Raw genomic sequence first — 25958 nt, 5'->3', positions numbered from 1 at the left:
CTCACATATGAAGTTTTTCTTGCTTGATTGGACTGTTTTTTTTAAATTTACATGTTGCAAAGTTTTTAAACATGTCTTAGTATTCAAACAGCTGAAAGACCTTTTTGTTAAGTGTCTCTGATGAGATCTTTGGGAGTGAAGCCTTTCACCACATTCAGCTGAGCTGAGTGGTTTTATGGTAGCATTACACTCCGCATCAGAGATTACATCTGAACTGTGTGCCCTGCTGTGATTGCAGTCTTTATCATCACCATCCATTTCCGTTTGACAAAAATTTGACAAGTGTTTAATCTGTGAAGAGCCTAAAGCCTTTTGGTTACTATTTTGTTGTAAACAAGTTTTTTGGTCTGGATTACTGGTTAGTTCTGGTCCTCCACAGTCCTCTTCTTCAAGTTCTGATTTTATTTGTTCAGCAGGGTAGTTAATCAGTGCTTTTATCTCTGTGTTGTCTTCAGTTTTAGTTTGATGAAGGTGAGCTGAATTAAACCAAGGCTTTTTCATAATCTTCACTCTTCAGTTGCCATCATCATTGGCAAACTGAAGATGCTGTTCACCAGCACATCATCAACTGCTCTCCATCCTGGTTGAGCCAGAGTTCTTCTGGTTCTTCTATTATGAGATGGGACTCAGGGTTCTGCTTGTCCAGACTCCATTTACAAGGAACTTTATGATCACAAACAGCTGCTCTGGCTGTACATATGCAGGGAACCCTTCAAAGAAAGAAAGATAAAGTTAGATTTCAAGACCACACATCAGATTCCCTCCCTTGCACAAAATTTCAGTCAATGAGAAGAGCAGTTTTGTATAAAATATTAAGTAGTATTGCAGATAAGACTTTGTACAGAAGAAAAGCTTATTACGACCCCAATCTTATCTACACATCAGCAAACACAACACTGCAGCAAACAAATGGTCAGGCCTAAGCCTGATAAGAGTCTTATCAGGCTTAGGTACCATTACTTTAAATACTGACAAATAGGGCTGCACAATTCTGAATAAAATGAGCATCACAATTTTTTTTGCTTAAAATTGAGATCACGATGCTCTCATGATTTTTTTTTCCAATAGAAATATTTGTTGCACGTATTACTGGCACATCAACTTTTCAACAGCTGACACTGAACATAAAAACAATACATTTCTCTCTTCTCTTCTCTTACACACACAACCTATGAATAATTTTAATAGTAACATTTTTTTTAACATTTTTTCTGTGCATACTGTGATGAGAGGTAGGTATGTTTCTTAAAATATAAACAACAGGAACGTTGGACATAAAGCTAGAAATTTCACATAGCAGTCTTTAAGTTAAATTTGATATTCTGACATTTAACAATGGAGGACAAAATTAATTTATGCAATGTGGGTCTAAAGGGATTCAAAATTTACTTTTTTTTAAAGCGATAGCCTATTTCAGTGGCAAAATAAAAAAAAAAACTTTTTAAAAACCTAAATAGAAAAGAGTTTATTCATAATACTAAACAAATTAAGGGTGGTTTTGACTCATCTTTTGTTTCTCCCACATTATCCCTCTCACCTATAACGTCCATTACATTACACGGATATGGTCAATTTAAACTGGACATTAACAATCTAAATGGACCGAACAGAGACAACAGAAATTATCTTAGTTTACATCCTAATCTGTAAGCCAGGGTGGGATCAGTGGTGGATTTACACAAGCTCTATTCATTTTGACTGTGCACGCGGACTTGTGCTGGTGTCCTCCCTGCTCCTCTGAGGTGCAGCCGGAGTCGACTGTGAGACTGGCCGGCTCGGAGTGCTTTAGGACAGGGACGGGGTTCCGCTGCAGTCAATACTAAAATCGATTACAACATGGAGAAAATGTCCGCTAGAATCGGTGGAAATTGCCCTCCTCCCCCATTTGGCTGTCTGGAGCTGCCTCCCTGAGATCAACTATGGACTCAAGGCCGAGGGCAAACTGTTTTCCTCACCTGGAACCCAAACAACAATCATATCTGGATTTGGCTTCCCAGAGGCCTTGGGCCGGCTCAAACCCCTCTGAGAACGGAAGGAGACATGTTCATAGATGCTCTGTCCCCCTCCTCATCCACCCCCAGCCCCCTCCCACATGACTCACCCCCTTCCTTGACTTTGTGTGTCTTGTTTAGTTTGTGCTTCAGTGTATGAGGTTTTTTTTTCCTCTGTATATTCGGACCGTGTCTTCCTGGCGCGGCCCGGAGTCACATGACCTTTTTTGCCCTAGACCCCCTATGAGCCTTTTGTATCTCTGTTATCTATTGTAAACAGCGCTGGTATAATAGCTGCATGGCCTAAGCTTAAGCTCCGTTCTGTATTGCTCTTTTGTCATGAATGTTACATGTCTGTATGTCTGACCTTGGACGAGCTGGCTTGAACTCTGAATTTCCCCTCGGGGATGAATAAAGTATCTTTGATTTGATTTGATAAGGATCCGCCGTTGTCATTTGTTGAGGGAGAAAGAGGGAGGGCTTGTTTTGATGCAGGTCGAGATTGTGATTCTTTAATAATTAATTGTACAGCCCCACTGACAAAGTTTTCGTACTGTGAAACTTTAACATTCATGTTGATGATAAACATGACAGTTTAAATGTTGCTTTTAATTTTATATTAAATTCAATAGGCTTTTCACAAAATGTCCAGACCTACTCATTCTCATCATCATACTATACATCTTATTCTGACAAGTTGCATCGATAGTGAAGAACTAAATTTTTCCTCATAACCCTGCCTTGTCTGATCATTTCTAAATAACGTTTGAATTGACTTTACTTGACTACACAATGGCTTCGAAAAAAAAAATTATAGTTGACGTTTGTTAGTGTTGTTGCCAAATTTAAGAACTCAATTTCATCAGTATTTCCTACAATAGCGTGTTAATATGACAGAGAACATCAATCTGAGCTTGTCTCTGACAGGTTGATGAATTTGTTGACAGTGACAGCTTTAATCCATACAACACTGGACAATGTTGCTCCTCGAAAAATTGGATAACCAGTCAGAAGAAGCAGGCTCCTTGGTTTAATTCACAGCTTTGAGCTTTAAAGCAGACATCAAGGTGTTTTGAAAGAAAATGCAGTTTACCTGGTCTAGAAGAGTGTCACATCGTCTTAAAAGAAGGTTTAATGGCATTCAAGAAAGCCCTGTGTAAGGCTCGAACACCTTACTATTCATCTTTGATAGAGGTGAACAAGAACAATCCCAGGTTTCTCTTCAGCAATGTCGCCAGGCTAACTGCAAGCCATAGGGCTGTTGAGCCAGGTATTCCTCTAAACTTCAAATGTGACAGCCTTATGACTTTTTGAAAACAAAATAGTTTCTATTATAGAGAAAATCCATGATATCCTTCTTGCTTTTGATGATGTTTCATCTGCAGCAGCTTTCCAAACTTATAGAAGCTGATTTTCTTTCAGCCAGGGCATCGTAGGCGGTGCAAAGGCCTATTGGAATCGCTGGAAGTATTCTTCTCATAAATGAATTGCCTTTTTGAGGGGTTTAACATGCTCAAAATCCTAACAAATTTTGCGTACCCAACCCATTGGAATGTTGGGGTGGTAAGAGCTGTTTGACGGAAACTGAATGAGAGCACCACCTATTTTAGGTGCCATCCATCCATCCATCTTCTGCCGCTTATCCGGAGTCGGGTCACGGGGGCAGCAGCCTAAGCAGGGAAGCCCAGACTTCCCTCTCCCCAGCCACATTTGCCAACTCTGCGGGGGGGATCCCGAGGCGTTCCCAGGCCAGCCGAGAGATATAATCCCTCCAGCGTGTCCTGGGTCATCCCCGGGGTCTCCTCCCAGAGGGACGTGCCTGGAACACCTCACCAGGGAGGCGTCCAGGAGGCATCCTGACCAGATGCCCGAGCCACCTCAACTGGTTCCTCTCGATGCGGAGGAGCAGCGGCTCTACTCTGAGCCCCTCCCGGATCACCGAGCTCCTCGCCCTATCTCTAAGGGTGAGCCCGGCCACCCTGCGGAGGAAACCCATTTCAGCCGCCTGTATACGAGATCTCGTTCTTTCGGTCACGACCCACAGCTCATGACCATAGGTGAGGGTAGGAACGTAGATCGACTGGTAAATCGAGAGCTTCGCCTTCTGGCTCAGCTCCTTCTTCACCACGACAGACCGGCGCAGAGCCCGCATTACTGCAGACGCCGCACCGATCCGTCTGTCGATCTCGCGCTCCATCCTTCCCTCACTCGTGAACAAGACCCCGAGATATTTAAACTCCTCCACTTGAGGCAGGACCTCACTCCCGACCCAGAGAGGGCAATCCACCCTATTCCGGCTTAGGACCATGGTCTCAGATTTGGAGGTGCTGATTCCCATCCCAGCCGCTTCACACTCGGCCGCGAATCGCTCAAGTGAGAGCTGGAGATCACGACCAGATGAAGCCAACAGGACCACGTCATCCGCAAAAAGCAGGGACCCAATCCTGAGGCCACCAAGTCGGATCCCCTCAACACCTCGGCTGCGCCTAGAAATTCTGTCCATATAAGTTATGAACAGAATCGGTGATAAAGGGCAGCCTTGGCGGAGTCCAGCCCTCACCGGAAACGAATCCGACTTACTACCGGCAATGCGGACCAAGCTCTGACACCTGTCGTACAGGGACCGGACAGCCCTTACAAGGGGGTCCGGTACCCCATACTCCCGGAGTACCCCCCACAGGAGCCCCCGGGGGACACGGTCGAATGCCTTCTCCAGGTCCACAAAGCACATGTAGACTGGTTGGGCAAACTCCCATGCCCCCTCCAGGACCCCAAAGAGGGTATAGAGCTGGTCCACTGTTCCGCGACCAGGACGAAAACCACACTGCTCCTCCTCAATCCGGGATTCGACTATCCGGCGGACCCTCCTCTCCAGGACCCCTGAATAGACCTTACCAGGGAGGCTGAGGAGTGTGATTCCCCTGTAATTGGAACACACCCTCCGGTCCCCCTTCTTAAAAAGGGGGACCACCACCCCAGTCTGCCAATCCAGCGGTACTGCCCCCGATGTCCACGCGATGCTGCAGAGGCGTGTCAGCCAGGACAGCCCCACAGCATCCAGAGCCTTAAGGAACTCCGGGCGGATCTCATCCACCCCCGGGGCCTTGCCGCCAAGGAGCTTTTTGACCACCTCAGCGACTTCAGCCCCAGAGATAGGAGAGTCCACCCCTGAGTCCGCCAGCTCTGCTTCCTCATCGGAAAACATGTTGGTAGGATTGAGGAGGTCTTCGAAGTATTCCTTCCACCGACCCACTACGTCCCGAGTTGAGGTCAGCAGCTCCCCATCTCCACTGTACACAGTATTGATGGAGCACTGCTTCCCCCTCCTGAGCCGCCGGATGGTGGACCAGAATCTCCTCGAAGCCGTCCGGAAGTCTTTCTCCATGGCCTCGCCGAACTCCTCCCATGCCCGAGTTTTTGCCTCGGCAACAGCCGAAGCCACATGCCGCTTAGCCCGCCAGTACCCATCAGCTGCCTCCAAATTCCCACAGGCCAAGAAGGCCCAATAGGACTCCTTCAGCTTGACGGCATCCCTCACTGTTGGTGTCCACCAATGAGTCCTGGGATTACCGCCACGACAGGCACCAACGACCTTACAGCCACAGCTCCGGCCGGCCGCCTCAGCAATAGAGGCACGGAACACAGCCCATTCGGACTCAATGTCCCCCGCCTCATTCGGGACATGGTTGAAGCCCTGCTGAAGGTGGGAGTTGAAGCTCGCTCTGACGGGGGACTCAGCCAGGCGTTCCCAGCAGACCCTCACAACACGTTTGGGTCTGCCAGATCTGACCGGCCTCCTCCCCCACCACCTGAGCCAACTCACCACCAGGTGGTGATCAGTTGACAGCTCCGCCCCCCTCTTCACCCGAGTGTCCAAGGCATGTGGCCGCAGGTCCGACGATACGACTACAAAATCGATCATCGAACTGCGGCCCAGGGAATCCTGATGCCAGGTGTACATACGGACACTCTTATGTTGGAACATGGTGTTCGTTATGGACAATCCATGACGAGCACAGAAGTCCAATAACAAAACACCATTTGGGTTCAGAGGAGGGGGACCATGCGTCCCAATCACTCCCCTCCAGGTCTCACTGTCATTGCCCATGTGAGCATTGAAGTCCCCCAGCAGAACAATGGAGTCCCCAGAAGGAGCACCCTCCAGCACTCCCTCCAAGGACCCCAGAAAGGGTGGGTACTCTGAACTGCTGTTCGGTGCATAAGCACAGACAACAGTCAGGACCCGTCCCCCCACCCGGAGGCGGAGGGAAACTACCCTTTCCTCCACCGGGGTAAACCCCAACGTGCAGGCACCAAGCTGGGGGCTGATGAGAATGCCCACACCTGCTCAGCGCCTCCCACCATGAGCAACTCCAGAGTGGAAGAAAGTCCAGCCCCTTTCGAGGGTATTGATTCCAGAGCCCAAGCCATGCGTCGAGGTGAGTCCAACTATATCTAGCCGGAACCGCTCAACCTCGCGCACAAGCTCAGGCCCCTTCCCCACCAGAGAGGTGACGTTCCACGTCCCTAGAGCCAGCTTCTGCAGCCGGGGATCGGACCGCCAGGGTCCCCGCCCCTTGCTGCCGCCCAGCTCACATTGCACCCGACCCCTACGGCTCCTCCCGCAGATGGTGAGCCCACGGGAGGTGGGGCCCATGTAACCCTTTCGGGCTGAGCCCGACCGGGCCCCATGGGCGAAGGCCCGGCCACCAGACGCTCGCTCTCGTACCCCACCTCCAGGCCTGGCTCCAGAGGGGGGTCCCGGTAACCCGCGTCCGGGCAAAGGAACATTCATGCCCAGGTTGGTCGTCATCGTAGAGGTCGATGAGCCGTGCTTGGTCTGGTCCCTCCCCTAGACACCTGTTTGCCATGGGTGACCCTACCAGGGGCATAAAGCCCCCGACAACATAGCTGCCAGGATCTTCGGGACGCACAAACCCCTCCACCACGATAAGGTGACGGCTCAGGGAGGGGCTATTTTAGGTACCCCGCCACTAAATGTCATCAAACTTTATGAAAATTGACAACACATTCTACAGCCCAAAGCAAACAAAAACATTAACATTTGATGCCAGTCCAATCCTGAAGAAATGTACCTGTCAACAATCAACAATCAATTTTTTTAAAGTACATAGTCTTCTCACATAGATATTACATCAAGTCAGGTTATTTTTTTTTTTTTGAGGATTTCATGCCGGTTTGGAGGGTATGTTGCAGGGAAGATTTTTCAGCATATTTTTTGCTCTTCCAAGGCTTGTTATGATGAGTCTCCATCGCAACGAAAGACTTGTTGAAAATCGGGATCAACTGATTAACCTCTCCCAAATCAGGGTTATCAGTGAAACAACATATCAAATCCTGATGGAGTTGAAAAGAAAGAGAAGAGGATGCAGAGCAGGAGTCAGAGAGTGAAGAAAGCGATGGAGATTTAAACCATTTCTCCCGCCGTCGTCATGGGTAATGTGAGATCGTTTGGTAACAAAACGGACGAGCTCAAGATGCTAACAAGGTCTCAGAAAGAATACAGAGAGTGCAGTATTATGTGCTTCACTGAGACATGGCTGCATGAACACATCCCTGACTGTCATATTTCTGTACCGGGCTTTAAAACGGTCCGTGCAGACCGAGTAGACAACACAGCCAAAAGCTAAAGTGTGGTGGAATTGCAGTGCTGGTTAACCAGTGTTGGTGTCATCCTGGACATGTTACCGTCAAGGTGAAGATATGCACAAGGGACATCGAACTGTTAGCTGTGAGCTTCCGTCCATATTATTTACCCAGAGAGTTTACCTGTGTTATTCTGGTAGCGGTTTATATAATACCTGGTACCGCACCAGACACAGCCTGTGACGTCATCAGCTCCGTCATTGCTCGGCTACAAATACAGCATCCAAATTCATTCATGGTGATCTCCGGAGACTTAAACGTCTCCCTCTCTGCAACTCTACCAACATTCCAGCAGTTTGTCAGCTACTCCACCAGAGAAGATAAGATCTTGGACTTATTTTATGCAAATATGAATAATGGATACAGTTGTTCTGCCCTGCCTCCTTTAGGAAGATGTGACCATAATCTGGTTCTGCTCATCTCCACCTACAAACTCATCGTTCAGCAGCAACCAGTCATCACAAAGACTATCAAAATCTGGTCTGCTGAAGCTGAAGAGCTAGATGCTCTTAGAGGAGGCTTCGAGGCTACAGACTGGAATGTCCTTTGTGAACCTCATGGAGACAACATCAACGCCATGACTGAGTGTGTGACAGATTACATAAACTTCTGTGTGGACAGCATCGTCCCAACAAGAACAGTGAGGTGCTTCCCCAATAACAAACTCTGGATCACCAGTGACCTGAAAAAGCTGTTGAACATCAAAAAGAAAGCCTTCAGGGATGGAGACGGAGTTATTGAGGGCAACACAAAAACAACTTAAAACACAAACTAAGAAGTGCAAGGAGGACTATAGGAAGAAGTTAGAAAGTCAGCTCCAGCAGAATAACGTGAAGGATGTGGTCTGGAATGAAGAAGATCAACGGCTTCAAGTTAAAGGGGGACCAGGCTGATGAAGGTCTGGACAGAACTAATGAGCTGAACATATTCTTCAACAGGTTTAGTTCACCCCCCACCTCCAGCCCAACAGACCACACACCCTCCATAAGCCCACTGCTTTACTGTCACGCCTCCAATCTGTCACCCTGCAGCTCAGTCATGGAGCACAACACATCTTCATCTCCCTCCACATCAGGACATCCTGAGACCTCCACCTTGTTTGTCTCTTGCAATCAGGTTAAGAAGCAACTTGAGAAACTAAACCAGAACAAGGCTGCAGGTCCAGATGGTGTCAGTCCCAGAGTTCTAAAGACCTGCTCAAAACAACTCTGTCCAATTCTCTAGCACGTTTTCAACACCAGTCTGAGACAAAATAGAGTCTCAGTGCTGTGGAAAACCTCCTGCCCTGTTCCAGTGCCTAAAAAAACACAACCAGCTGAATTAAATGACTACAGACCAGTTGCCCTGACATCACACATCACGAAAGTCCTGGAGAGACTCTTACTGGCTCACCTCAACAAGCAAGTAAACACCTTTCAGGACCCATTACAGGTTTGCATATCGTAATGGACTTGGGGTAAAAGATGCCATCATACCTGCTCCAGAGAGCACACTCTCATCTGGACCATTCAGGCAGCACTCTGAGGGTCATGTTCTTTGATTTCTCAAGTGGTTTTTAATACTATTCAGCCTGCTTTGTGATGTGAGAAGCTCCATAAATTCCAGGTGGATACCTCCACAACCACCTGGATCTATGACTACCTCACAAACAGACCACAGTGTGTGAGACTGAAAGGTGGTGTGTCTGAGATGGAGGTCAACAGCACTGGTGCACCAAAAGGAACTGTACTCTGGCCATTCCTCTTCACACTGTACACCTTAGACTTCCAGTACACCGCTGAGCCCTCTCATTTGCAGAAATACTCTGATGACTCTGCAGTTGTGGAGTGTATCAGTGATGGACAAAAAGCGTACAGAGTACAGAGAACTGATCAGTCAGTTTGTTAAATGGTGCGGTGACAATCATCTCATATTAAATATTAGCAAAACAAAAGAGATGATTGTTGACTTCAGGAGGAACAAGAATGAACAAAGCCCTGTTTCCATCCTGGGTAAGGAGGTGGAGGTGGTGGAGGAATACAAGTATCTTGGAATTCAGCTGGACAACAAACTGGACTGGAAACGCAACACTGAATACATCTACAAGAAAGGTCAGAGCAGACTGTACTTCTTAAGGAAGCTGAGATGGTTTAACATCTGCACCAAGATGTTGCATATCTTCTATAAGTCTGTTGTGGAGAGTGCAGTCAGCTTTGCAGCCATCTACTGGGGTAGTAGCATCAGAACCAGAGACTTGAAGAGAATCAACAAACTGATCAAGAAAGCTGGTTCTGTGCTTGGAGTAAGTCTGGAGCCACTGGAAGAATGCTGCACAAGCTGATGAAGATGATGGAGGATTCTTCAGACCCTCTCCACAACACAGAGATGAAACAACAAAGCGTGTTCAGTGAGAGGCTTCTTCTGGTCCGATGCAAGAATGAAAGATACAGAAGATCATTCCTGCCAGCAGCCATCAGACTCCAGAACAAGACCTCCTCAAATTAATTATTATATACTACAAAATTGAATTTCCCTTTGGGGATTAATAAAGTATTTTTCATTTCATTTTATTATGGTAGAAACTTCGAGTACCTTCAAAAAAGAAGTTGGCCATTTTGAAAAAGGGTCCATTTTGGGGGTTCAAAAATGGCACCTGACCTGTCCAGAACAGCAACCTGTGTGCCATATTTTTTTTCCAGACAGATTTGCCATGTCAAGGGAGACATGTCATGTATATGGCTGCCCTTGATATTCCGAATATCAGAACCCAGAGCAAAGGAAGCACCCAGGCAGGAGCACCTCGGCGCGATGGGGCAGGGGCACTGAGTAGCAATGGCTCGATGGCCCAATGGGCAACCGGGTGCCGAAGCGCGGGCTAGATGGAGAGCCAGCACCTGAACTACCCACAACCCCCCAACCAAGACCCAGTGGGACCTGCCTGCCCGGAGCAAAACAACCGCAGGCCAGTGCGACAATGACACCAGGGGCAGGAACCCCAAGGACAAGGACACGCTTGTAACACATACCCCATCCCCTCCCTCTCCCTCCCAAACTCCCTCCCACCAGCCCACCTCTACGGACATATTGTAGTCCCCAGGGAAACCCACCGGTAGGTTTGGGCATTGAACATTAGGTATGGATTGGAACCAGGACTAACTTTCCAATTCGCCAGGAATTGTTCAAATGTTTACATTTCAAATCCTACTTTCGATGCCCAGGACGTTTCTCAGTTGGCTGACTGGAAGTAGCCACCGAACACCAACGAAGAAAAATCTACCAGAAGTGTTTGCGTTACTGCGCAACCATGGAAAGTGTGCGTCAACAGTTTAAAGTGTGGCTTTACTTTAATAAATATAGTTTTAAGTAGGCTCAGTGCAACACTTGTAAAATTAGTATATTGTGCACAGGAGGGTGCACTACAAACATGATCAAACACCTCTGGGTTCATGGTGTACACATAACAGAGTGCCCCATCTTTGACACACTGTACCAGCCTTCCTCTGTCTTCAAATCTCAGTCTAACACTACTCACCAGTCCAAATCCGGTAAGCAAAACAATAAAATACATTATACGTCATCATCTTGGCAGCTAGCATGTTCTACTCAAATGAAAACAGTGGACCCACTCAACAATATCCAGCTAACATTAGCACATGTATTTTTTTTTTTTAAATAGATGGACGACCTGAGATTGCAAATGTTCGCCAGGCAGTTAACAATACTCCGCCCCTACCCCGTTCACCATAGCAACCAAGGGAAAGATGTCAGTGCAACAAGTAGAAGAGTGCCACAGAAAGGTAACCAAACATTATTTTAAAAAATTGCATCCCTTTTCCAATGTGGAATCACCCAAGTTTAGGTATTTAATATATCACAATGCTAGATTAAAAACTCCGAACAACTATTATTGAAATAATAGCAACTGTGAATGCCCATTTACTGAACTAAGTTAAATGATTGAAATGAAATTGCATAAGAAAAAAAAAAAAAAAGACAACTGACATTTTTTCTAATTGCCCCACATCGGGATTGAACCTTTGAACTTCTGTATTGAAGCACACCAACTTACTACGCCACTAGTGCTCTTAAAGTTTTGAAAGTTTTTCCAATTGGGATGGCAATGCCTTTTTTTCCCCCCACTGAAGCTCATTAGCACATTAATATGAATGCCCATGAGGCATTCACATTAAAACAGTTCCTAAATAAGCGGTAAAAGCAGATTAAACAACTCAAAACCATGCATTAGATGGTGATAATGGGTGACACAGAGTTGAGAACACCACACTGTGCAGCGTTGTTTGAAAATACTAGATAATTGTGTTCAATAATCGAGATCTCAATTTCAGCCAAAATAATCGTGATTATAATTTTTGTCATAATCGAGTAGCCCTTCCTTCTAGGGACTACTTATCAAACACAATAATCCAATCTTGGTACAAGGTCAAAAAGTCCAATATAATTACAGAGCTCAGTGACGTCTGCTCTGTAGCACTCACATGTGATGGCTTGTGTAGCATCTCACAGGACCATTACCTCACCATCACAGCACACTATATAGTGGAGGGCAAAATGCAGCAAAAAGTGCTAAAAAAAACAAAAAAAACAAGAGCAGTGTAAAAAGCCCAGACTGGTAGTGTTGTGGCAGAAGAAATCAGTGACATTCTGAGTTAGGCATGTCTGATAAAAACTGAGCTGTCATTGTAGATAATGCTGCCAATATGGATGTGGTTATTAAGCATCTGCAGTTTGTGACACTCTGCTGCTTTGCCCACACACTTAAGCTTGTTACATGCTCCACGAGAAGCAAGAACTGAGTTCTGCTGCAAGAACAAGAAAAAATTTTTTTTTCGTCAGGTCCATACATCCTCCACGAGAAGCACGTCTGCAGCGGGGAGGGATCACTGCAGGGAGCTGTGTCTACTTTTATGTGTAATGAACTAGGTTGTTTTTCCTGGCGTCTTTGTGCTCATGGTAACTCAAAAGGTTACAGATTAATTTTTCTAAAAATCTCAAGAGTTGTTGGAAATGTGAAAATGAAGAACTGCTTAAATTTTGTTGGTGATCCGATGACCGTTCGGATCCAGGAAATTTTTTAAAGGATTCTTCAACATTGTGCTTGGCGGAGATTTCCGCTCTCCAAGTGCTTTTTATAGTTTATATTTAACGAGCAACTTCGTCCGCAGCAGCGCAGATTAGGGCTGGGCGATATATCGAATATACTCGAGTTATACTGGAGTTATTAGAGAGTTTCCTGGTGTTTTGGCGACTGACTTTAAAGCGCATATTGTAAAGTTATTGTCAGAACGAGAGTCTCTCCCCGTCCTAAAGCACTCAGTCGCTCCGGCTGCAGCTGCAGCCAGTCAGAGGAGCAAAGAGGACACCTGCACGACTCCACCTACAGTCACAATGAACAGCCAAATCCGCCACTGATCCCGCTCTGGATTACAGAGTGGGACGTAAATTACAAAGTTTTTCACGTCACGCAAAAATAATTAATTCTATTTGATTACATTCACAGCCTCTGTCACTTACTCACCTCATCCACTGTGTGTGACACAAGCATATTTATCTAGCTCGTCATGTCTCTAGAAAGTACAGAAAGGAGTGGGAATCAAATCCTGAATTAAAAGATGGCTGAAGCCGTTTATTGGAGATGATACGAGGACATTCTGCCTGTATTATAAGACTGATTTCTATGCTAAAGTCTGCGATTAAGAAAAATACACGACAATTCAAAAACGTATCCATAAAGCAAAGCCTTATAATAGTTCATCATTTGAAAAGTCCTGTCCCAGAGCACCTATTTTCATACGTTGCATTTATTCCATCATGCAAAGTCACTTTATTTTGTTTTAAAATGACATGTTTCTGCCACTGCTTTAACTGTTCAATAAATACGGTTTTGATCAGTTTGCTTCGTTACAATTTCATCCTTTTGGCATGAATGTTTAAAATCAGCATATCTTAATGCAGTATGAGCAATTATGTTTTAATGTAGACACAAAATCATCTTACTGATGTGATTGTATGAGATATATATTATATTGAGATATATATCGTATATCGTGACATGCCATAAAAATATCGGGATATTACTAAAAGGTCATATCGCCCAGCCCGAGCGCAGATTGACGTCCTTTTCTTCTTGGGGCCTTGAGAACAAAGAAAAAAGTTCTCGCTTCTCGTGGAATGTGTAACAAGCTTTAATCTGGCAACACACAGTCTGTACTCCCTTAGTTCAGTGAGGGAAGGTCCGAACCATTGTCGTGTGGATGAAGAGATGCTTGATGGCAAAAGTGGTTCTTAAAGAAAAGCAAGAATTTTTACACACAAAGCTCACTGTATTTCACCGTTGGGCATTGACATTAACTTAATGATTATATTTCTGTCCTTATTTTTACATATGAGCTCTGCTGAGTAGAGAGTGAAGACATTGCATAAGTGAATTGGTTGTCTTGACTACAAAATGCTTTCACTAGGGAGTGAATATGTTCGGTGTTTTGAAAAGGAAAAAAAAAAAAGAATATTTGAAACACAAATCTATGCGTTCTTAATTCTTTTTCATGCAGTCTTGCTCGGCTGACTGAGGAGGATCTTCGGAGAGCTGAAGACTTCATCAGTCTTGTGAAGGTTCTGTACACATTGTGCTGGAAAAATCTTTGTGGATGAGAAACAACGATGCTGAGTCAAACTGCCTTTGTTAGTTTATTCACACAAATGATACATGTAAGTCATACATGGAGAGATCTCTGAGAAGTAAAGAAAGTCGGCAGCTTATATAGTTCCGAAACTCCTCCTCTGTGGCTAGGCAGACCATATGAAACAATCATTATCTCTTATTTAAGACTAAACTGAACTCACTAAGCATCAATCACTTACTATATTACTTTATTACCTTTAACCTCTAACCTTTAGGCAACTGGTCAACCAAGCAGTTGACAAAAACAGATGCGCTGCAGGAAACTCTTCCTGCCTCTAACATTACCAGCGCATTCCATTGAGAGGTCATACATGAGTTAAAGAAAGCAGTTCACAATGAGTACAATGTCTGAACTTTATCTACATGGACTACAAAATACAACAAATCAATGTATATATGTCTAATATCTAATACAAATCAAACTCATAACAATTTTCCAACACAACATCAACACTCTGCTTTTCTCCAGAAAAGAGCCCCACATACAGCCAGATACTACCCATTCTCCAAAAGTTTCAGGCACATCAGACTGTGAAAGAGGAGTATAACTCCCACATAAAGCAAAATATCTGCAACAAATTTCATCCATATGATACTAGTCCCATCCTGAACACATGCGCTTCTCAATCATTCAAGTACAAAAACGCTCGGCCCACTGGTGAAAGGAAGTGACTCGTTTGGCTGCAGGTGAGATCGAGAAAAGCATGGGGCAGGTTAGGCGCAGTAGGTGTGAGGGCCTTCGCTGCTGCTTACGGCTTTCATTTGGAATGATTCTGTCCTTCACAGCTCTCTGAGTTAACCAAAGTATTGTATTTTAGATCCCATCCAGACTTTTGAGGACATATTTTCCTTATTTAATTCAGCTTTTCTGGATATGATTATTTTATCTCAATTGACAGATTATGTACCTTAATCTTTTAAGACTGCTGTAAAGACTACTGTAATCAAACCATCACTGGTTATTAATCGGCCATCACTGTCATGAACAAAATGCACACGGATGCACCTTTTTACATATCCATGTGACCTGTAATTGCTGTCAAATGCTGTGTAGATACTATGTAAATAGTTAGAAAATAACCTATAACCAATGTTCATTGCTGCTTGCACCCATGTTCCTGTTTTCCTTTTTCTACTGTTTATTTATGTTTATTTATTAAACTCTCTTTTTTTGGCTAATTCTTTGCTTATTTTGAAGTAAGTGCAATTGAGAGCAACTTGCCACCATGTGCAACTCCAGAGTGGAAGAAGGTCCAGCCCCTCTCAAGGGTACTGGTTCCAGAGCCCAAGCCATGCATCAAGGTGAGTCCACTTATATCGAGCTGGAACCACTCAACCTCGTGCACAAGCTCAGGCTCCTTCCCTGCCAGAGAGGTCACATTCCATGTCCCAAGAGCCAATTTCTGCAGCCGAGGATCGGACCACCAGGGTCCCCGCCTCTTGCTGCCGCCCATCTCACACTGCACCCGTTTAGTTTAGTCCAGTCTATTTTACAGTCATTTAGCAGATGCTTTTATCCAAAGCAACTTACATATGAGAGAGAACAACACAAGCATGAAATCAAACAGTAGAGGACATCATAGGAAGGTGCTGGTCCAGTTGGGACGCAGGGTCCTGACATGAAGGGCTACAGGCTTTTTTTCTTAAAAAACCCCTACATACAAAGAATAAATACCATAATACTTGTTGCAAAGAACTGAGCTAAGTTCACCTACTATTCTGACAAATAGAGTTGAAACTAAGTGTGGAAGAAAATTTAATTAAAATCCATCCATAACTTTTTGAGTTATCTTGAACACAAGCAGATAAAAGCCGGTAAAAACATAACCTCCTTGGCAGAGATAAGAAAAACGCCTTGGATCACGCAAGGAGCAAAACCAGAGGGGGAGAAGCCAAGACATGGCGCTACTTTCAAATGTTGCTCGCGCCCCATCATGACCTACCCCAGCTTTAACTTTAGTGAAAAATAATCCTTGCTAGACGCATATACAGCTGTCCTCATATGTATTCTCCCATGAAAGAAGGAGAAAAACAGCTGTCTGGGAAATAAGCTGAAATTGATAAAAAGTAATAATAAACTAAGTCTATGGCTGGTCAGTATTTTGAGTTTTTGAAGATTATTTCTTGATTAAAGATAAAATCATGTTCCTCAGCAGCATGGACCAGGCCTGATGCTGTGAAAAACTTATTTTACAGAGGAAAAGTGTGATAGTTACACGCTGTTAAATTAGTCTGGGAATAAGCTAAATAAGTCTAAATGTATAACTTTGTTTGTTTTTAACCCTTTCAGGCATGGTGGCCCTGTAGTGGGCACCTATTTACAAGCTTTTTTCTTGCATATCTTATTCATGAATGAGGGTGGTATTTTTCGAAATAAACCACTTCAGTGGATGTTGGCGAGTCCTCCAATATGTTTCCACTCACTGGAGATAAAATAAATATGATACAATTGAACATAATGTAATTAAGCAACTTTGCATTTGCAATAAAAAGGGAAAAGAAAAATGATACAGCAATATTTACAGAAGATTTACATAATATTTGTTATTCTATCACTATTTTGTAGAGTACATTAAAATAAATCATACAAAATTCTAAATATCACTAATTAACAAAAAGTATCATTGTATTCTTGTAGAGGTAAAATACTATGTTTAGGAAAATGTTGCATTGTTTTTTTTTTATTAATTCATGCATGAAAGGGTTAATTAAGTTGAAGTTCATGTATTTAATTTTCAGTGTTATTTTTCATGTTCATGCAATAATGCTTGAAGTTTATAAAAGTGTCTCCATTGCACTTTGAATTTGGCAAATGTGGATTTGATTCAGAACTTGCTGTGTTTGTTTTTTTTGTCATTTGTGTTACAAAACTATTAATCTACAGATCAATTGATAGATCTACATGGAAGTACAACCCGTGTTTTTGTCTCATATTTGCGTGACAGCAACTCCTTAAGGGAGTACCACCACCTATTTTGTTCCACTTAAAGCACTGACCACAACCACGCAATTCCCTTATTAAAATCAAACAAATCACACCAAGGGATGTATTGTCTCACCTGTTCTGACGAGGATTCCCTCAATTAAACAAGAAAAAACTCTATTTCTGATCCTTCTTCTGTGGCGTAGTTTCTCCGCAGCGAGCTGGTCTCTGTGGAGAACAGTCATGAACAACAGTCAGTATAAAAGGTACATCGGATAACTGTAGCAAACACACGGAAGCAGCAATTCTGCTTCATGCTTTCTCTGTGTTAACGACGCCCACCTCCAATGTCCGACCAATCACACGATACTTCTCGCAGCCCCGCAAGAAAAAAGTTCTGCCGGCCCGGTGTGTCAAGAACTGTCCTCAAACACGTCCGCGAGAACAAAATGACGTCCTTTTCTTCTCGGCGCCTCGAGAACAAGAAAAAAAAGTTCTCGCTTCTCGTGGAGTATGTTCCACGAGAAGTAGAGTTTGTGTGTTTGCTGTTGCCGGCAAAACGGATTGTTTTGATAAAACAGCTTATCGAGGTGGTGAGAAAGTACGAACATTTTTACATGTGGCAACAAAACACTCGGACCCAGCCGCGTGCACGACCCGCCCTGCTCGTGAAATATGAAACTAGCAACTCGGAGAGCGGAAACCTCCGCCAAGCACAATGTTTAAGAATCCTTTTAAAACATTCCTGGATCCAAACGGGGATCCTGATCACCACCAGAATTTAATCAGTTCTTCATTTTTACATTTGCAGACACTCTTGAATATTTATAAAATCCCTCCGTAACCTTTTAAGTTATCTTAAGCAAAAAGACGCCGGGGAAAACAACGGGGTTCATTGCACATGAAGCAGACATCTGCCCCCAGCAGTGATCCCTCCCCGCTGCAGACGTGCTTCTCGTGTAGTATGTATGGACCTGCCGAACAAGACGTTTTTTCTTGTTCTTGCAGCCTCGAGAACAAGAACTCAGTTCTTGCTTCTCGTGGAGTATGGAACAGGCTTTAGACTTCTACCTACTGGCCGAAGCATTGAGGCGTCTGATATAGAAAACTCATCACCTGGCTCGTTGGCTGGTAAATAGCTTTGTCCGGCGTTGTTAGCATCCAGTGTTAAGAAGGGAAGGAGGAACCACAACGTCGGCAAACTCGTAACTCTTTCATTGGGGTTCCGAACCAATGACAGTACATAGATACTCAGCAATGACCGGGATCTTTACAGTTACACTTCCTCGCGCATCCGTAGGGGGGAAAACTATAAAAACAGAACAAAGCTTTATACCGTACAGCTACTACTTCCTCCCTCTTCTTCCTCTGCTCTCCTTTCTTTGAGCTGCCAGTCTGGACTCTTTTTCCTCCCTCTAGGTCCCCCTGCTGTTACGGAAGGGGTTAACTTAAAACGGCAACAAGAGTGAACCAGCGTCGCCGCCGCCATATTGGAAGGGGCTTCGCTTTCGGGTTTTGCTGCAGTCAACGGAGTTTCCTTTTATTTTTAATAAAGTAAATACTTCTACTGTCACTAAGTGTACGTTATTTGTCATTTCCAGGCAGTGTACAGACTGTGACTGTTGTAGTTTTAGTACATACACACACACACACATATATATATATATATATATAAAGTACAAAATTAACCTCAGTTGCACTCTGTGAAAGCTTTAATAAGTTTCATTTTTTTGTTGCAGAATCAGACATTTCAGCGCTTTTAGTTCTACATCAGACAGGACCTTTGTGAGTTTTAAGTGATCTATACAAGTGGTTTTACACCATTATAGACTCTCTTCAACATGCACACATCTTACTTTCATCTGGTCTTACAACTCTTGGACACATGTTTACAAGTATACAACTAACATTAATAATCTTATCAAGAAGAGTAAATTCTTCCTCCTCACAGGGAAGCAACAAACTTATTGGTAGTGTTTTGTTTAACAGTCTGTACTTGTTGCGCAAGCTGCCTATCACTCTTCCTGCATGTATCCTCAGGTGGGCTAAAACACAAGTATCTTGAACATCTTTAGCATCAGTTTGATTTTGAAGTAGCTCCTTTCCTACAGCTCCTGCATCAGCTTGGATTCCACCTCTCTCATTTCCATTCATGCACATTTGTTTATTATTTCCTCTTCCTATGGATTCTCCACATCTGCGCTGTCTGCGGGTCTGGCGGACGAGCCTTGTTCTGTAAAGATCAACAATCTTTGCAGCCTGGGGCTGTTTGGCAGGTGTCTCTGTCGAACAGCTTTAACGTTGCAAATTTCAGGAGATTTTAAGAAATTTTTGTCAGGCTTAACTTGCTGACAAATTGAGCAAAGTAGCTGGAAAAGTCCTTGGCTGGGTTGCTAATCAGTGTATCTGATGGGCTTGGCCGGGTGTTATGTGGGTTTTATTTATCGGTGAGAGTCCGCTGGCGTATCTTGGCTGTTTTGTTTCCATCAGTGTGCTGCAGGACAGCTGTGGCTACACATGTTGCTTACTACCACCAAGTATGAATGAGGGATGTATTCAAAGTAAAGCGCTCTAATGCCTTGTAAGGCGCCATATAAATCTAATAATGTATCACAATTATTATGCGATCTTTGCGTTAACATTCACTTAGCATGCTAGCCTGCTAGCCACTATGTCAACAGATGCTCTTCCAGCCAAAGTAGCTTTGGGTTATTTGATTGAAATCGGAACAAAATAAGAACATAATAATCAAATTACACAAAACAGTCACACTTATCGTAATGAAAATGTCGGGAGCAGACTTTCAAAGATGTTGGGATGTTTGTAAAACTTAAATCGATGCGTCTTCCGGCAGATATCCATCCGTCTCCTCTGTGTTACATCAGAGACAAGACTCCCTTGGTTTTTCTTCCCTGTAGGAAACAAGTGAAAAGACAAGCCGTTGTCTATTTTTTTCCCGATCGATAGTGTGCTCGGACAATGCAGCCGACTACACAGGAAGTTCTTCCCATATTTACTGCAATCCTTCTCTATGGGCTCAAACAATGGCAACTTTTCCCATCAGCCACTGCGGGGCCAGCATCGTGACAACACGTTGCCAAGCCCAATATAAAAATTAGCCCTTTAAAAGGCATCTCAATCGCAGACCATGAAATTATCAGCCAGTTAGCCAATGATACCACATTATTCTTAAAAGATCTTTCTCAGATACCCCCAGAGATTAAGTTGATAGCTAATTTCTCTGTTGCATCGGGACTGTGTCTGAACATAAAGAAATGTGAATTGTTTGCTTGAAAATATTGACATTCCTGTGATTGCGTACATACCAGTAAAAGACACTATTACTTACTTAGGAATTGTCATCTCTAAAAACTCAGAAATCAGATGCAACTTAAATTTTGTTCCAATTATTGATAAAACCCAGAAAAAATTAAATCAATGGCTACAAAGAGATTTATCATTGAGAGGCACAATCCTGTTATCCAAAGCTGAGGGTTTATCACGTCTTATTCATGTTGCTCTATCTCTTCATGTAAACAAAATGACCCTAAACAAATTTGACAAAATGTTATTCAACTTTGTTCGGAAAAAATAAAAACCATTATATTAAAAATCTGTAATATTGACCTCACACGATAAGGGTGGACTGAACCTCTTAGACTTTCACACTTTGAATAATACTTTTAAAATAAATTGACTTAAACAATTCTTTAATAACCCATTTTCAATTTGGAACGTTATTCCCAATCACATTTTTTCTAAATTGGGAGGCTTAAGCTTTCTTTTACTCTTATTATAATTTTGAAAAAAATCCCTCAAAACTACCTGATTACCACAAACAGATGCTTCTTTCCTGGTTGCTAATTTACAAACACAACTTTTCCCCACATAGATACGACATATGGAACAATAAAGAGATCACATACAAAAACAAATCCCTATTTTACCCCTTTTGGTTTACTCACAACATAATTCTGGTCCAATTATTTAATCCTGAAGCGTCTTTGATGACATACCAAGAATTTATCCTTAAATATTATGTATTTATTCCTATTAATGAATAAAACATCGTTAAAAATGCAATCCGTGACGGAGTAATTATGTTTTTCAAAAGTGCAACTTGACAGTGCACTTTTTTTTTTTTCAAAAGTGCAACTTGACAGCCCCTCCCTGAGCCGTCACCTTATCGTGGTGGAGGGGTTTGTGTATCCCAAAGATTCTAGCAGCTGTGTTGTCTGGGGATTTATGCCCCTGGTAGGGTCACCCATGGCAAACAGGTGTCTAGGAGAGGGATTAGACCAAGCACAGCTCATCAACCCCTGTGATGAACACAAACCTGGGCAGAAATGTTCCTTTGCCCGGACGTGGATTACCGGAACCCCCTCTGGAGTCAGGTCTGGAGGTGGGGTACGAGAGTGAGCGTCTGGTGGCCAGGCCTTTACCTATGGGGCCCATTCAGGCTCAGCCCGAAAGGGTTACATGGGCCCCACCTCCCGTGGGTTCACCATCTGTGGGAGGAGCCGTAGGGGTCGGGTGCAGTGTGAGCTGGGCGGCAGCAAGGGGCGGGGACCCTGGCGATCCGATCCCCGGCTGCAGAAGCTGGCTCTAGGGACGTGGAATGTCACCTCCCTGGTGGGGAAGGAGCCTGAGCTTGTGCGTGAGGTTGAGCGGTTCCGGCTAAATATAGCTGGACTCACCTCAACGCATGGCTTGGGCTCTGGAACCAGTACCCTTGAGAGGGGCTGGACTGTCTTCCACTCTGGAGTTGCTAATGGTGAGAGGCGCCGAGCAGGTGTGGGCATTGTTATCCGCCCCCACCTTGGCGCCTGCACGTTGGGGTTTACCCCAGTGGATGAAAGGGTAGTTTCCCTCCGCCTTCGGGTGGGGGGACGGGTCCTGACTGTTGTCTGTGCTTATGCACTGAACAGAAGTTCAGAGTACCTACCCTTTCTGGAGTCCTTGGAGGGAGTGCTGGAGGGTGCTCCTTCTGGGGACTCCATTGTTTCTGCTGGGGGACTTCAATGCTCACGTGGGCAACGACAGTGAGACCTGGAGAAGAGCAATTGGGAGGCATGGTCCCCCCCCTCTGAACCAAAATGGTGTTTTGTTATTGGACTTCTGTACTCGTCATGGATTGTCCATAACAAACACCATGTTCCAGCATACAGTGTCCATATATATACCTAGCATCAGGATTCCCTGGGCCGCAGTTCGATGATCAATTTTGTAATTGTATCGTCAGAACTGCGGCCACATGCCTTGGACAAGGCAGGGGACATTGAGTCCGAATGGGCTGGGTTCCGTGACTCTATTGCTCTGGCGGCTCAGGAGGGGGAAGCAGTGCTCCATCGACACTGTGTACAGTGGAGAGGGGGAGCTGCTGACCTCAACTCGGGACGTTGTGGGTCGGTGGAGGGAGTACTTCGAAGACCTCCTCAATCCTACCAACACGTCTTCCGATGAGGAAGCAGAGCTGGGGGACTCAGGGGTGGACTCTCCTATCTCTGGCACTGAAGTCGCTGAGGTGGTCAAAAAGCTCCTTGGCGGCAAGGCCCCGGGGGTGGACGAGATCCGCCCGGAGTTCCTTAAGGCTCTGGATGCTGTGGGGCTGTCCTGGCTGACACGCCTCTGCAGCATCGCGTGGACATCGGGGGCAGTGCCGCTGGATTGGCAGAAGGAAAATTCAGAGTTCAAGCCCACTCATCCAAGGTCAGACATACAAACATGTAACATTCATGACAAAAGAGCAATACAGAAAAGGAAACATTAACTGTGAGTCACGGAGCTCACTCCTGCCGTCTCCCTCTACAAATCGACCACTGAAGCATCAGTGCGCATGCCCTCTGAGGGCAGCAGTGACGCAACACACGTCTCTTAAAGGGGCAGTTGCTTTAAGCAGGGAAATTTGTACAGCCACCCCCAAGTTCCACCAGTGAATTTGTAATAACTCACAAATATCCCTGCTGTGCAGTTATCAGTCTTCAGGCATCTCTGGCAGGGAAATAAGTTTGGCTACAGACCGGGTATAAGTAGTCCCTTTAATGTCCACCTCAGCAGCGCAAATCCCGCCGTTGTCACTGGGAATCACCTTAGTAACTCTGCCAATAGGCCATCGAGCCCTGGGCAGCTGTGGGTCAATGACCATGACCACTGGGGCCGTCGTGAGATCGGAGTGGAACTGCACCACTTCCTTCTCTGGTGAAGATTCGGAAGGTAGTTTCTGGTAAACTGAACCCAGAAGTGATCTGCTAAGACCTGGCTGTGTTTCCATTGGCGATGTCCGATCAGGTCACTGCTGCCATAAACAGCTTGTGGAAGTGATGCATCTCGCTGCCCCATCAGCATAAGATTAGGCATTATGGAATCAGGGTCTCCAATGTCTGATGTGGCATAAGCGAGTGGCTTCGAGTTAAGAATGCCTTCCACTTCTATTAGCACAGTTAGCAGTACCTCTTCTGGGAAAAACTCTGTCCTTGAGAATTACTTGCAGGTCAGATTTAACTGACTTTATCTCCCTTTCCCATATGCCTCCAAAGTGAGTTGCAAGAGGTGGGTTGAATTTGAAGGTTATGCTCTGCTCAACTAGTTGTTCTTTCAGGGCTGGCTTGAGTGCTTCAAATGCTCTCTGCAGTTCCCTGTCAGCACCACGGAAATTAGTGACCCTGTCACAGAGGATCTCATAAGGTTTGCCTTTCCGAGCTACAAACCGCCGCAGGGCAAGGAGGAAGGCTTCCGTGTCCATGCTGCACAAAAGATCCAGATGTACACACCTTGTAGTTAGACATTTGAAGATGATGCCCCATCTCTTTTCTTGTCGGCGGCCCATCTTGATTGTATAGGGTCAAAAATAGTCCACACCAGTGGACCAGTACGGGGGCTTCTGGAGATGCAAACGTGAGGCAGGGAGGTCTGCCATGCGTGGAACAGTTGGTTTGTTGCGCCATCTTTGGCACTTGATGCAGCCACGTAGATATTTCTTCACAGCTTGCCATCCACGAAGAACCCAATATGTCCGCCTCATCTCGGCATACACACGATCAGGACCTGGATGGAGCAGCTGGAGCTCGTCATCTTGGATAAGCAACTGAGTGACCGGATGGTTAGGTGCAAGGACAATAGGATGAATGGTGTCCAGCAACCTGTTGCACCCTTAGAATGAACAATAGTCCGGCACTTCCTTCTTTGTCTTTATTTTATTATTTTTTTCACGTTTTCATGTCATAGATGTACACACACGTCGGTCCCCTGTGAAAAACACAGTATAGATTTTAAGTCAAATTTGGATTTAGTTTTTTAGTGTGCAAAAGATTTAAAAGCGAAACACTTACACGTCTGGAAGCCTTAGCCGGCAACTACAGCCCAGCAATTCTCACCTGAGAACGCTGTGGGCCACGTATTTAGAGAAAGCTAGGAAGTCGCACACGGGCTTACCCAGTGACTTCCGCTCGCTTCACACCGCTCGCCTCACACCGCTCGCCTCACAATAAAAGCAGCGCGTTCGATTAATTGCAGTATATCTATATAATATGTTCTGTGATCAGAGATACACATTGTAAAAAGTATATGGGCTGACAACACCTGACAAAAACCCTTCTGCCTTTCTCAGCTGACCACCAACACGGATGAGGCCCAGAGCACTGTCGTACTCTGGACAGAGAGAAAGCAGATGGGTATTAGTATTTAGTGGCTTACCTGCCTGCAGAGCAGCTAACTCAGCAGGGAAGCTCTTCTCCTGCACCCGCCTCAGAATGCTGACTTTGGTCTCAATACAGTCGGTGGCAGTCATTAGGGGAGCAGCTGGTCCATTGATGGACAGGTATGTGGCTTGTATCAGCTTGTACCAGGATTGATACTGAGACGGGTCAGGAAATGCAGGCATGGCTGTACCCACATTACCACAAAAGATCGCATGAGTTTCCTCCATCTGTGAGGAGGTGGTAAGAGGTGTGGGTGGCCATCTACTTGGTGGCTAACTCAGGAAGTTAGGTCCACTTGTCCAGCGGCTGGATGTAGACAAATCTCTGAGATGCTTGCCACGAGTGATATCGTCAGCAGGGTTCTCTTCAGAAGGAACGTACCGCCAGGTGTCTGCTCTGACCAGTTCCTGAATATCAGCAATGCGTGTCCCCACAAACACCTTGTACTGCTTGGACTCAGACTTAATCCAGTGGATGACAGTGGTTGAATCAGTCCACAGTGCTGTACTTCTGATAACTAGTGTAAGCTCTGCCTGTAGGACTTTCGCTGGCTGTGCACCAGAAAGAGCTGCACACAGCCCTAGACACGGAACAGACAGCTGTTTCTTTGGTGCTGCAGTACACGTGATCGAACGAGAACAAAGGAAACTTGCACTGCACCTGTTGCGTGATGCTCTGCCCTAAGGTAAACGACGGCACTGAAGGCCCTCTCCAAGGCATCTGTGAATATGTGCAGGTCAACATGCTGGTTAGCAGGGATGTCTGAAGTGTAGCACCTTGGGATTCTGATGTGCTGTAGCTGTGGTAATTCACTCTCCCAGGTATGCCACACAGGTCGGAGTTAGTTTGTGATGGGTTCATCCCACTCTCTGCCTTTCTTTCACAGGGCTTGGACCAGCACCTTAGCACACGTGGAAAAAGGAATGAGGAAGCCGAGTGGGTCATATTGGCTTGCGAGTACTTTGTACACATATCTCAGAGTAGGTTCAGCAGGCGGGATG

The 25958-nt window shown here is 45.0% G+C and overlaps 1 long non-coding RNA gene across 1 annotated transcript in view; it reads right to left on the bottom strand.

The window, feature by feature from the left end:
- The window catches only part of LOC306767412, a 19428-nt gene extending 807 nt beyond the window's left edge, over positions 1-18621 (bottom strand). The window contains exons 1-3 of the long non-coding RNA XR_013771626.1: positions 18377-18621; positions 17397-17488; positions 1-710 (exon numbers count right to left, since the gene is read on the bottom strand). The exon at positions 1-710 is cut by the window's left edge and continues 807 nt beyond it. This is a non-coding gene — a long non-coding RNA (uncharacterized lncRNA). The remainder of the gene's footprint in view (positions 711-17396; positions 17489-18376) is intronic.
- Between the last annotated feature and the right edge of the window lie 7337 nt (positions 18622-25958).

This window comes from Telmatherina bonti (assembly GCF_933228915.1).
Source record: "Telmatherina bonti genome assembly, chromosome: 16".
In the NCBI taxonomy this organism is placed as follows: domain Eukaryota; kingdom Metazoa; phylum Chordata; class Actinopteri; order Atheriniformes; family Telmatherinidae; genus Telmatherina; species Telmatherina bonti.
This window is presented reverse-complemented; position numbering and strand designations above follow the sequence as displayed.